The sequence below is a fragment of the Amblyomma mixtum genome, chromosome 4 (assembly GCF_055824585.1).
Source record: "Amblyomma mixtum isolate Tamu chromosome 4, ASM5582458v1, whole genome shotgun sequence".
Taxonomy (NCBI): Eukaryota; Metazoa; Arthropoda; class Arachnida; order Ixodida; family Ixodidae; genus Amblyomma; species Amblyomma mixtum.
In genome coordinates, this window is record NC_143015.1 from 142,881,823 (window position 1) to 142,893,081 (window position 11,259).

The window sequence follows — 11,259 nt, forward strand, 5'->3', positions numbered from 1 at the left end:
ACCATTCTGTGTTTAAATCGGCTTTAAGTAACTTGATGGCAACACAGTACATGTAATTCTTGCGCCCTGCCGTTTATTCTTTTCAGCTTATGTGGTAGTTCAAACAGACCTGGTCTTTTTTTTTTTTCTCCTTCACAAATTCTGCTGTTTAAGGGTATGACTGAATGTGCGCACCAGTGTTTTCCTGCCATTTTCAACAGCTTCCTCCTGTTTTTTTTTGTTTGCGTGGTATGCTTACTTTTATTCTTTGTTCATAATTTCGTGTTAAATGACTGTTAATTTGTTTGATTGTATTTGCTGTAACCTACTGATTAGCGCGAGCCATATTTTTGTTCACATTTTTTGTTACTTGTGACTGCTCCCTATTGGAAAAAAAGGCAATGATGTAAATATTGGAAACCAACACTGGAAACCTTGGTGGATTATGGTAATGGAAAATATGTTGGAATGACTGGGCACGTTGGAATGACTGGGCACGTTGGAATGACTGGGCACGTTGGAATGACTGGGCAGGTTGGAATGACTGGGCATATTGGAATGATTGGGCATGTTGGAATAATTGGGAGATGTTGGGGCAGGGGCCATGGGGCAATGTTATGTCTGATGCAATGAGACAGCAAATTTCAAAATAGATGAAGCTCCTACAGCCAGTTTTATTTTGTGTTCATGCTCCTCTTGCTCTTCTTTAGCCACTTGTCAATGCAGCTGGGCCCCATGAAACAGCCTTGTTGATGTACCACCGGTGCATGAGGGCTTGGGAAAACTGGGCGATGCACTCTGCAGAAAAGATTGAAATGAAAGAATTAGGATCCACAAGTTTTTATTCTTGCCAGTATTAGAGTGCTAAAAAAGTAAACTCCGTATTGTGGCCACAGGAATAACGTGAGCCTAAATCAAGAACCACTGAAGCTATTCGCACTCAAAAAGAAAAATAATTTGAGGTTCTTATTCAATATATCATATGCTCGTCATTAAGTACCGTCATCAGCAGCATAACTAGCACCACTGCAAGACAAAGGCCTCTCCTATATCCCTAAACATAAGCCTGACGTGTGCCATAATGAGCAAAATAAAAAAGCCATCGTTTTTTGTCCTCTGAAGGCTTTTAGTGGGGTATTAATAAGAGGGACAATACAAAGGTAACATCAGAAGGGTGACTGCAGTAGCACAGCTGAGATGTCGCAGACGATACACTAAGAAAAGAGGCATACAATCCATTGATACATCAGTTGCAAAAAATAAAAACAGCAGCAAACAAAAGGTAAAACAAACCAGTGTCAATGCTCCAAGCGATATCACTTATTTCCATAATTTTGAGGGACCACATGCAATGGAAATGTGGTGAGGTAGCCAATTTATTCTTCAATGGGAACAGGAAAAATTTCTTGATTTAGTAGTGATGGCATCCTGGTCTGAAGCGGGGCAGCAACATTTAACATTAAGTTGTGGAAAAGTATTGTAGAGTATATGGAACACACCTAAACGAGCGATTTCCCCTTTTATGCAGTGATGTCTGGTGGTCAAATGAGATGACTGATTACACATATGCTGTACCAAGTGTCGCTGTTGGATTAAAGGGAGTTGGTGGCGTAGCATCAAACAGTTTGGTGCAAAATTGAAAGAGCTAGGGAATACTTCAGTTTGGAATCAATAAAATTTTTATGCATAAACTGCGCAGCACGGCAAGAGCACACAGATCATGACATCTCCTGATAAACCCGAGTGCCCTTGTGGTGCCAGCAGCATGTATCGTGACATGCTCCAAGTATGTGGGGCTGCATCTGGTTAAGGTTTCTCCATACCATTAACCCTAGAGGTGGGAAAGGAGGTCAATACGTTGTGACAAAACAATGCAGACAAGACAAGGACAACGAAGGAATAAATATGATGGCATGAGTGCTGACTATCGCCAATGTGTATTGGAAACCACGTCAAAATATATGCACTGTGGCCTAAAAAAACAACGAACAAAGGGCACCTTGTGTCAACCACATTGCATGAGTGTAAAACAAAACAAAAACTGACAAAGAAGCATTTAAGAGCATGAACTCTTCCTTAGGAAGCGATAAAGAAGGTGTGCTAACACAGTGATTGCGGTTTTTTTTTAATTTCAGCGGCCTCGATTATCTCACGCACAAACTTTTCTGTGTCTGTCAGGCAAAATGCAGAACATGAATTCCGGTTCACAGCGTTTAGGATCTGGCAAACAATTGCAATTGCGACAGTGAATCATCAAAGTTCTCCCGCAAGCTTTGTTCATATCGTCGTGGTGGTCTTTTAAACCTCTCAGTGACACACTTGCCTGTTTTCCCAATGTAAACATAGCCGCATTTCAAGGCATTCGAACACACTATGTCTTCTGTGCAGTGCACGAAGAGACTCTGATGGATAATCTCGGTTGACTACAGGTACTGAAACTTCACAGGGTTAGAAAAACAATATCAACGCCAACTCGACTGCCTATTTAACCGGTGCGATCAATTGTGGATGTAGGGAACAGGTACGTACAAACTTCCTTTTGGGAGTTAGTCTCGACGGGGGCACAAAAGGAATGTTTCAGCTTCTGCTTAAAGCAATCGGCTAAAGACACTGACAAAGGTTCTGAATATCCAGTAAAGGACAAACGGCATATGAGCTGGGCAAAACTGGATGCCATGGCAATCAAACAGGATTTCAATAAGGAATTTTTGAAGCAAAGGTTAGTGACACCTCTTGACCAGTTTAGACTGAACCGAAGAAAATGGTAAAAGTAGCTTGTTTTCCCTTGGCTCGTAAGCCCAACAAGTGTAGCCACCCAAGATTGAGATCCAATAAATGTGATGACATATCCTCTATAATTTCATTGGTGATTCAAAGTGGACTGGGGCTTTGACTGAACTCCTCTCTCACCTTCGACAATGCTTCGTCAGGATTGGAGATCCTGCAATAAGCCACGTAACAGCGGCGCTAATACAGTTTTTTTTTGCAAAAACAAGCTATTCTGAAATGTAATAAAGGTGGACTGAAGGTATGAGCTTAAAAGTGCGACAAAATTATTCACCAAAACGCCTGAGATGTTTGGAATGCCACTGCTCCATTTCGGTTAATGAATTCTTCAACACATTATTGACACTGATTGAGGGATGGCGTAATATAAATCCTTGATGTCAACATAGCACCCCATGAAACTGGTGCGAGAGTTATTGTGTAGAAACTGCGTTACTTTCTCTGCAGATCTTACACGAGAGGAGTCATCAATGCTCAGCAACTTAATTTTATGTCGCAAAGAGAAGGCGATTTGTTTCTGACAGGTTCCATTCTCTTAAACTACAACCCTCAAGGAGCAGTCACCTTTATGGGTCTTTGCGGTAAAGAAGATAGCTGGACAATTTTTCTTACTGAAGTTGATGTCATTAGCCTGATGGTTAAACTCTAGATTGTTAATGTTTCTTGGCACTGGACTTTGCTTTTAACAAATCAGATAGTAAGTGGCACTCAAATTCAGAATACGCTGCATCTGTGGCCTTGGACTGAAAGGCGCCTTTCGATACGACCACAAAACCACCGTTTATCAGCAGTTGAAAGCAAGAGGGCCCACCCTCTTAAATACGACACAGTTCGGACTGTGGGCAAGTTCCTGAAGAGGGTTCAAACCGTGACACTGCATCAAAACATCCCGAAACACACCTGTCACACTCAGGTCTGGGCGTGGAAAAGGCAACTCGTCAAACCATGGCAAGCATCTCCACAATAGTTCTCTTCGGAGGAACGGAAAATTTTGGTCCATAAGCACTTCAAGGACCAGACGAGGCAGCGACTCAAAGCTGAAGGTGTGCACCTTGTTATCAAACTCTTGTGCCCGAAAACAAGCCAGGGAGTGGCTGGTTGACGGTGTCACGCACCGTTGACCAGGTGAAAGCCATCTGGAATGCCACTTTGCAGCCACTTTGCGCTCACTAGCCCGGAGCAGAGAAGCCAAGGCACGAGTGTCTGAAAACAAGGTGCACAATGTCGACACTGAGTTGCTGCCTCGTCTGCTGCTTGAAGCATATACGGGCCAAAATTTGCCATTGTTCCTTCGAAGAGGACTATTCTGGAGCTGTTTGCCATACTTTGACGTCTTGCCTTCCTGTGCCTGGACCTGAGCGTGACAGGTGTGTTTCAGGGGGCGTTGGTTGATGGGGTGTCGTGGTTTGAACCATGCCAGGAACTTGCCCGCAGGCTGAACTGTAACGGGTTTAAGACGGTGGGCCCTATCGCATTCAACTGCTGATAAAGAAGGTGGTTTTGTGGTCATGTCTAAAGGCGTCTTTCTGTCCAAGGCAAGGGAGGCAGTTAATTCTGAGTTCAAGTGTCACACAGCAGCTGATTTGTTAATAGCAATGTCCAGAGCCAAGAAACTATGTAATAATCTAAAGTTGAACCATCTCGCTAATGTATCAACTTCAGCAAGAAACTAGCAGAGGTGCCAATGAGAGGTCAAAAGACCACCGTTACGATGTGAACAAAGCTAGCAGGGGGAATCTGATGTTTCACTGTCGCGACTGCGATCGTTTGTCACATCCAGATTGCTGTGAGGCGTAATTTCTTGTGCTGCATTGTGCTAGACAGACACAGAAAAGTTTGTGCATGAGATGATCGAGGCCACTGAAATTGTAGAAAAAACGCAATCAATGTGTTAACACACCTTCTTTATCGCTCCCTAAGAAAGAGTTCATGCTCTTAAATGCTTCATATTCAACTTTCGTTTTGTTTTTGACAGATCCAAAGTGAATTTACAAGGCGCCCTTTCTTCATTCTTTTTTTAGGCCACAATGTATATATTTTGATGTGCTTTCCAATAAACGTACTTGAAAGTCAACACTCGCACCGTCGCATTCCTTCCTCATCTTTCTCTTCTTTGCGCTGTTTTGACACGATGAATTACAAACAAGCGCATTCATCCATCTTGCAAAAGTCAATACAGTCAGAGTAGCTGAGATAGTTGGGGCATCCTTCTGAATAATGCAGTCATAAAGACAAGGTTGGGACATAAAGACAAAGACTGTTATTGAATGGCTAATATTAATGTACTTTAGTAATGTGCTTGGTTTGGTTCATGGGGGTTTAACATCCCAAAGTGACTCAGGATGAGGGACGCCTTATGATTTTGCATATTGATATGCTGGGCTTCATAAGACAAGAAGTACAATAGTTTTTTAAGGCCAGCCGTAGAACAGGAAGCAATGAATCTACACTAATATCAAAGAATGAAGGCTCAAGTATGAGAGTGTAGCTAAAAGGTTATAATGACAAACATGAAAAGCTTTGGAGAAATTCAAGTCGATGACACTTGCCTAAAATAAAGAATCTAAATTTGAGTGAAAATCTGTTGTGAATTCAAAAAGTTGGATTGCACATGAGTAAAGAGAATGGGAGCCGTGATGACTGGTATAGAAATATTAGTTTGAATTATGGTGGCAAGTAATATGCGGACTCATTTCGAGCTCTAACAGTTCATGCAAAATGCACATCAATAAAATAGGAAAACAGTTTGGGGATCAGAACGGTTTCCAGCCTTAATTATTGACAGGTCAGCTTCAGGTTGTCAGGGATAGAACCAAGAGGTTTGGATTGGCTAACAATTATTGGTAAAATCTGTCTTCAGATATCCTCAGTAGTTTAAAGTATGTCAGAAGGCTTCTCACACAGCCCTCAGGTACTCGAAAGCTTGTGCTCATCAATGACTTTCGAGACATGATGAGAAGCAATGGTTAATGCAGTGAAATGGGTAACAAATAACTGATTTTTCTCAAGAAAGTGCCCATGGAATATGCTGTCACACAAATTCCCAAGGATCCTTCAATTAAGCCCAAAATGACAGTTTATGGGTAGCCACTTTGTTATAACCATCACATACAAAAAAAGAGACACCAGAAGCCCTCCTTATTTACTGAAAACAAGGGAGAATTATGAGACATCATTCCGGCACACAAAATCACACGGATGAAGAGAGTAGACTCCATGGACACCATATTTCAACTGAGGTTTATTCCACAACACAGGCTTTTTATGTGCAAAGGGGTACTAGTGATCCCTGGGGCTCAAAAGTATTTCCGCCACCAGATAACAATTATTCAGGACGGCAATAACCAAAACACAAAAAAACATAGGGGTAAAGGTATCTTGCCACTCACATTCAACCCATCGGCACGCCTATGCATCACCTACCTGGCTGACCCAACAAACATATTTGCCTCCAGATAATCTATTTCTTTTTCTGGAGCGCTGCAGAAGGGCTGCTGACGTAATTCTCTTTTTCAGCAGAGATACAAAAGGCTTAAAAAATTTCCCAGCCCTTTCAAGTGCTAAACTTGCACAAGGCATGTGTTTCTTTCAAAAATGCCTTGCATGCTCGCTTGTGCGAGCAAAGGCGAATGTGCTCAGCTAAATGACCTCTGCCACTTAATGAATCAGCTGTCCTGCAATGTTCAAGCAAGCGTTCATTGATGCAAGCCTCGTCTGTCTAATGTAATGTTTGCCACAGGCAAGGAGGATGCTGTACACCATGTCAACCTCATGTTTAACGAGGGGTTTGGTGTGCTTAGTTTTGTAGGCAGGCTTTTTCGTAATGTCATTTATCAGGTGGCACATGCATCCCAGCTTTTCCAAGCTGAAAATACGACATGTACATCGTGTTTGTCACTGGCCTTCTTGAGGCGGTGTGACACCTGATGGCAATAGGGCACAATGACAGGTCACTGTTGCGAATGTGCGTTGTCTTCCGGCTTGCACTGCCCAGCACACTTCATCTCTCGAACCTGGCTTTCTACCACTAAGGCTACAATTTCTCCTGTAAAAACTGCCTGCTCCAGTCTCCTTACTTGCGCATTGATGCTGTCACAGAGTCGTGAGAGCGTCAATGCCGAAGTAAGGCGACTGGAGCAGGCAGGCAGAAAAAGAAATAGATTATCTCAATGCAAATGTGTGTTGGGTCAGCCAGGTAGGCAATGTTTAGTCACGCCAATGCATTCAACTTGAGTGACAAGCTAACCTTACGCCTATGTTTTTGTTTTTGCAACCTTGAATAATTGTTACCTGGTCGAGGAAACATTTTTCATCCGCAGGGGTCACTAGTACCACTTTGCATGTAAAAAGCTCATGTTGTGGAATCAACCTCAGTTGAAGTCTGGGGTCTATGGAGTCTACTCTCTTCGTTCATGTGTTTTTGTACACTGGAATGATGTCTCATAACTCTACCCAGAACCAATTAGCTCAGCTCTCCATGCTTAGCAAAAACAAGGCAATAGTAATGAAACCAGTTCTCATGTGTGCACTTTTTCTTTTACATCTGTGACCTGCGATGAGTGGCATAAAAACACATATTTAAGTTAACACACATGCATCATAATGTTAATATTCGTGGTCAAATAGTATCACATAATGCAGCCAAAAACATGCAGACATTTCGCACTTCATGCATAGAATGCAACGGTTAAAACACGAGCAATATTGAATGTAAAACTTCAAATGGCCTGCAACCGGCCCATTCTGACAGCCAACTAATATTACTCATATAAACATGTAAACATATCAGGCCAGAGCTATCCAAACTGGTCCAAGCAGTAGCATTAAGGAAAAGAGCAATGAAAGTAAGAGAACATTTCATGGCAACCAAAAAAACAAAGCACAATGCAGTAACAACTTACAACACAGCTTTTGACTTCATCTGGTGGCCACAAAATCCATGCCATTGACTCGGACTGGAAGACAGATGTGCCTCCTGCGGATACCAATTTCCCATTATCACTATGACAGGAGTACAAAAACAAGCATACGAACTCGGTCCAACAGTGAACATCACATGAATGTAAAAAGATCAGGAAAAATATACTTGCCCAAGTATACGCCTCAATACAAAGGAAAACTACCCTGTTTAAAATGCATCAGTTCCCCTAGCACTAGTAAAGGAATCTTGCTATGAGCAAAACAAATCTGCGTTCGAAAGCGTAGATAAACATCGTAATAACTGAGACAATTATTGCGTCACTTGTTTTTCCTCAGAAACCAATTTTCAAACAGCAGAGTGATCGAAATGCAAGATCCTATACTCTGGGTAGCCAGAAACGCTATCCGTATCATAAAAAAAAATATCTTCACATACTGATCTAAAAATTAGATCCTGACGGCCGGAAATTAACTTTCGTTGGTAACTGCAACCTGAGACAGTGCTTTCTTTATAGTGGGGTTTGAATTCAGATGCGGAAAATGGGCACTGATCGTATAGGAGGGTTCCGGATTAATTTAGACCACCTAGAATTTCTTAACGTGAGCTGACATCGCACAGCACAGGGGCATTCTTTTTTTCATTTCACCTAAATCGAAATGCGGCTACTGCCATCAGGATCGACCCCACGACCTAAGGTTCAACAGTCTAGGGCCAAGCAAAAACCGCGGCGAATAAAAAGTGTTTCAATCCCCCTCAAAGTGCTAACGCTATCTTGAAAGACAATCATACATTTTACGCACAGCCAAAGTGCCGGTCCTTGAAACGTGCGCGGTGGTGTGAACAAGCATGGGCAGAAACGCGTAGAACGAGGCATATACGAGGACAAATCTGTGCTCAACAAGAAACAAAACGCGCAAACATGCGCATACCAAAATCATGCAAAGCTAGCGCACGCACGGTCGCATCCCCTTTGCCAAAACATGTACCGACAGCGGCAATTCTTGGCAGAGCAACTCACCGCGGCGACAACAAAAGCGCCTCAAAAACGCTTTTTATAGCATTGAACACGAATACTGCAGCAGTACGACAGGTCACCGTTCCAGCATTATATGCTTCGGATAATGCACGAGTACTGCTTACCTTTTCAGATGATTGCGTAGTCGTGCAGAACGCTGTTTGCCTTCGTGTCACGGGCACTACACCAACCAGTGAGAGTTCAGCACGAGTGCTACGTAGCCGGCACTCTCTACCACGTAGTCACACAGAAGAAAATATTCCAGGCCTTATTTGGAACATTTCCACCGCGACACTGCCCGCGCGTCTTTGTGCCTGGACACCCATCCTGGACTACACAAAGAAGCGCACAGACTGAAAAGTTAGAGAGACCAGAAAAATGACACTTTGCCTCGAATAGGCTACGTCGACAGCACTGCGCGATTGTGCACCCTTGTGCAAGAAGAAACACACGCAAACCACAACACAGTTCACGACGGCTCACAATCCAAGTAGGGAATTGTAGCAAGCGCCGAAGCGCGACGCACGAGACGCAGCACCCGAACCGCCATGAGGGTTATACAGAAAAACAGCTACCGGCAGCCACCTGGCGGTGACAACCAGTTTCTGTTTCGGTTTCGTTGTGAAAAAGCTTGTATCCTACTTTTTATTTTATTTTTGGTATTTTTATTGCGTATTCAGCCGTATCGGCATCCACAGAAATTGCAGCGATTGCGAGCAATTACCACTGGTAGAAACGCGCGAATTAACGACCTGTTGCTTGCGCTGCGGTTGAAAAATGCATGAGTTCTCACGGCAGTATCGCTTGCTGCTTTGCTCATTCACGAAATTGCATGCCGATTTCTGTTTGTATGGGGAAGTTTTTTTTTATATTGATGAGAGATCAGCAAGGCTAACAAAGTACCCAACGTAGCAGTCGTAGAGAGTAGGTTGTCGTAAAAACATGGTGACGCTGTTTGATCGGCAGCACGACGTGAGAGGCGGCAGCGTTGAAACGCGCGTCGAGAGAACAACCTCCATGGTATATGCTTTCTTGAGATACAGTGAAGGTGTGCATTTTTTATAGTGGAGTTCTCTCATCCAACGTGAAAACCAAATCAATTCTTAGTATGAAATATGCTGTGTAATTTATATCCTCATATTGTGTTTATATATATCTGCATTTCTATTTTGAAAAACAGTGTTGTACTGGTAATTGTGTACCAAGGTGCATGTATAAGAGTGCAGCCTTGTCGAAATATTCTGTGTATATATTTGTATTCGTAACCCTTCTACAAAGAAGCTGTGTGGCCAGCTATGTGGTTAACAATTTGTTAATTGAATTAGTAATGTCTTGAAATGCACGCTCAATAAAATTTTCTGAATGAAATTGAGTGTTCGGATTCAGGCATGCAGGGCTCTGCAAACCTGCAATTTATTATTTTGTGAACAATGAAGTTAAACTTTTTCTCAAATATTTTGCTAATGATAATCTAAGCCCAAGTATATAAGTCGTTACTTTTTAAAAAATTTTTCTGAAACTGTCAAGTCAACAAATGCACGTGTAAAAAAGAGAAATTTGTCTTGCAGTTTTTATTCTAACAGCATAAAGTGCCAAGTGTACAGTCTTTGTCAAAAGTAACCAGGCTGTATGGTTTGCTTCTAGCTTGTATAGTGGAGCCCTTGTGTTATTCCTAAGGATAAAAACGTGTTGGAAGGTAATAAGACCCTCAGTCCTTACCTTTAGCTACCATTCCAGCTTTAGGGAAGCTGTGAGGGATCCACTGTACGAGCTAGAAGCAAACCATGCAGCCTGGTTACTTTTGACAAGGACTGTACGTTTGATGGATTTGACCCACTGAGATTGTTAGTACATTGATGAGTTTCATTTTGTCAACCATATAGGCACATGCATGCAGTATCTGCTGCCCAGCATCGGCCATTCAAATGCAGCCATGGTTTGTGCCATGCCAAACAAGTAGGTACAGTCGTGGGTAAAAAAGATTAGCACACATGACGGAACACCAGAGTGCCGGAATGACAACGCCTGGCACTGCGGGTGGCGGAGAGGCTGATAACGGGAGTGCCGGGCCGTTCCCATTCTACAGTATTAAGGGGGTCTGCCACGGACAGTAAAATTACTGCGGGCTGCCACGGACAGCAAAATTGCTGACTAAAAGCAGCGCTATCTATTGTTCCCGCGAGTTCCTTTTGACAAACCATCGCGGACATAAAAAAACAGTAATAAAAAGAAGCCATCTTTGCTCATGATAACCGAGCCAAAATAAATTCCGCAAGCACAGTCACGTAGGGTCGGCACTTCAACGCTCGGGCGGTGCACGCTTGATAAAGCTTACTTCCTGCCGTCCCCCCCCCCCCCCCCCCCAGGCTGCAAACATGGAAACGGCCCGTTAGGCAGTTCTGCGTACCGCAGCGCCGCGTGGTGAGATATACTAATTCTGATCGCCAGTGATCTGTGCTAATATTTTTTGCTCGCGACTGTACACATCCATAGGCTCCCACCGTGGTTTCCACATAGTCCAGTGTTGCCTGCCAGGCCCACCGAGATAATCACGATG

The 11,259-nt window shown here is 43.1% G+C and overlaps 1 long non-coding RNA gene across 1 annotated transcript; it reads right to left on the reverse strand.

The window, feature by feature from the left end:
• Positions 1–629: 629 nt before the first annotated feature.
• On the reverse strand, positions 630–9,186 carry LOC149348546 (uncharacterized). The gene is made up of 3 exons (XR_016292268.1): positions 8,828–9,186; positions 7,668–7,741; positions 630–777 (listed from the first exon to the last, which is right to left on the reverse strand). It is a non-coding gene; the product is annotated as an uncharacterized LOC149348546 (long non-coding RNA).
• Between the last annotated feature and the right edge of the window lie 2,073 nt (positions 9,187–11,259).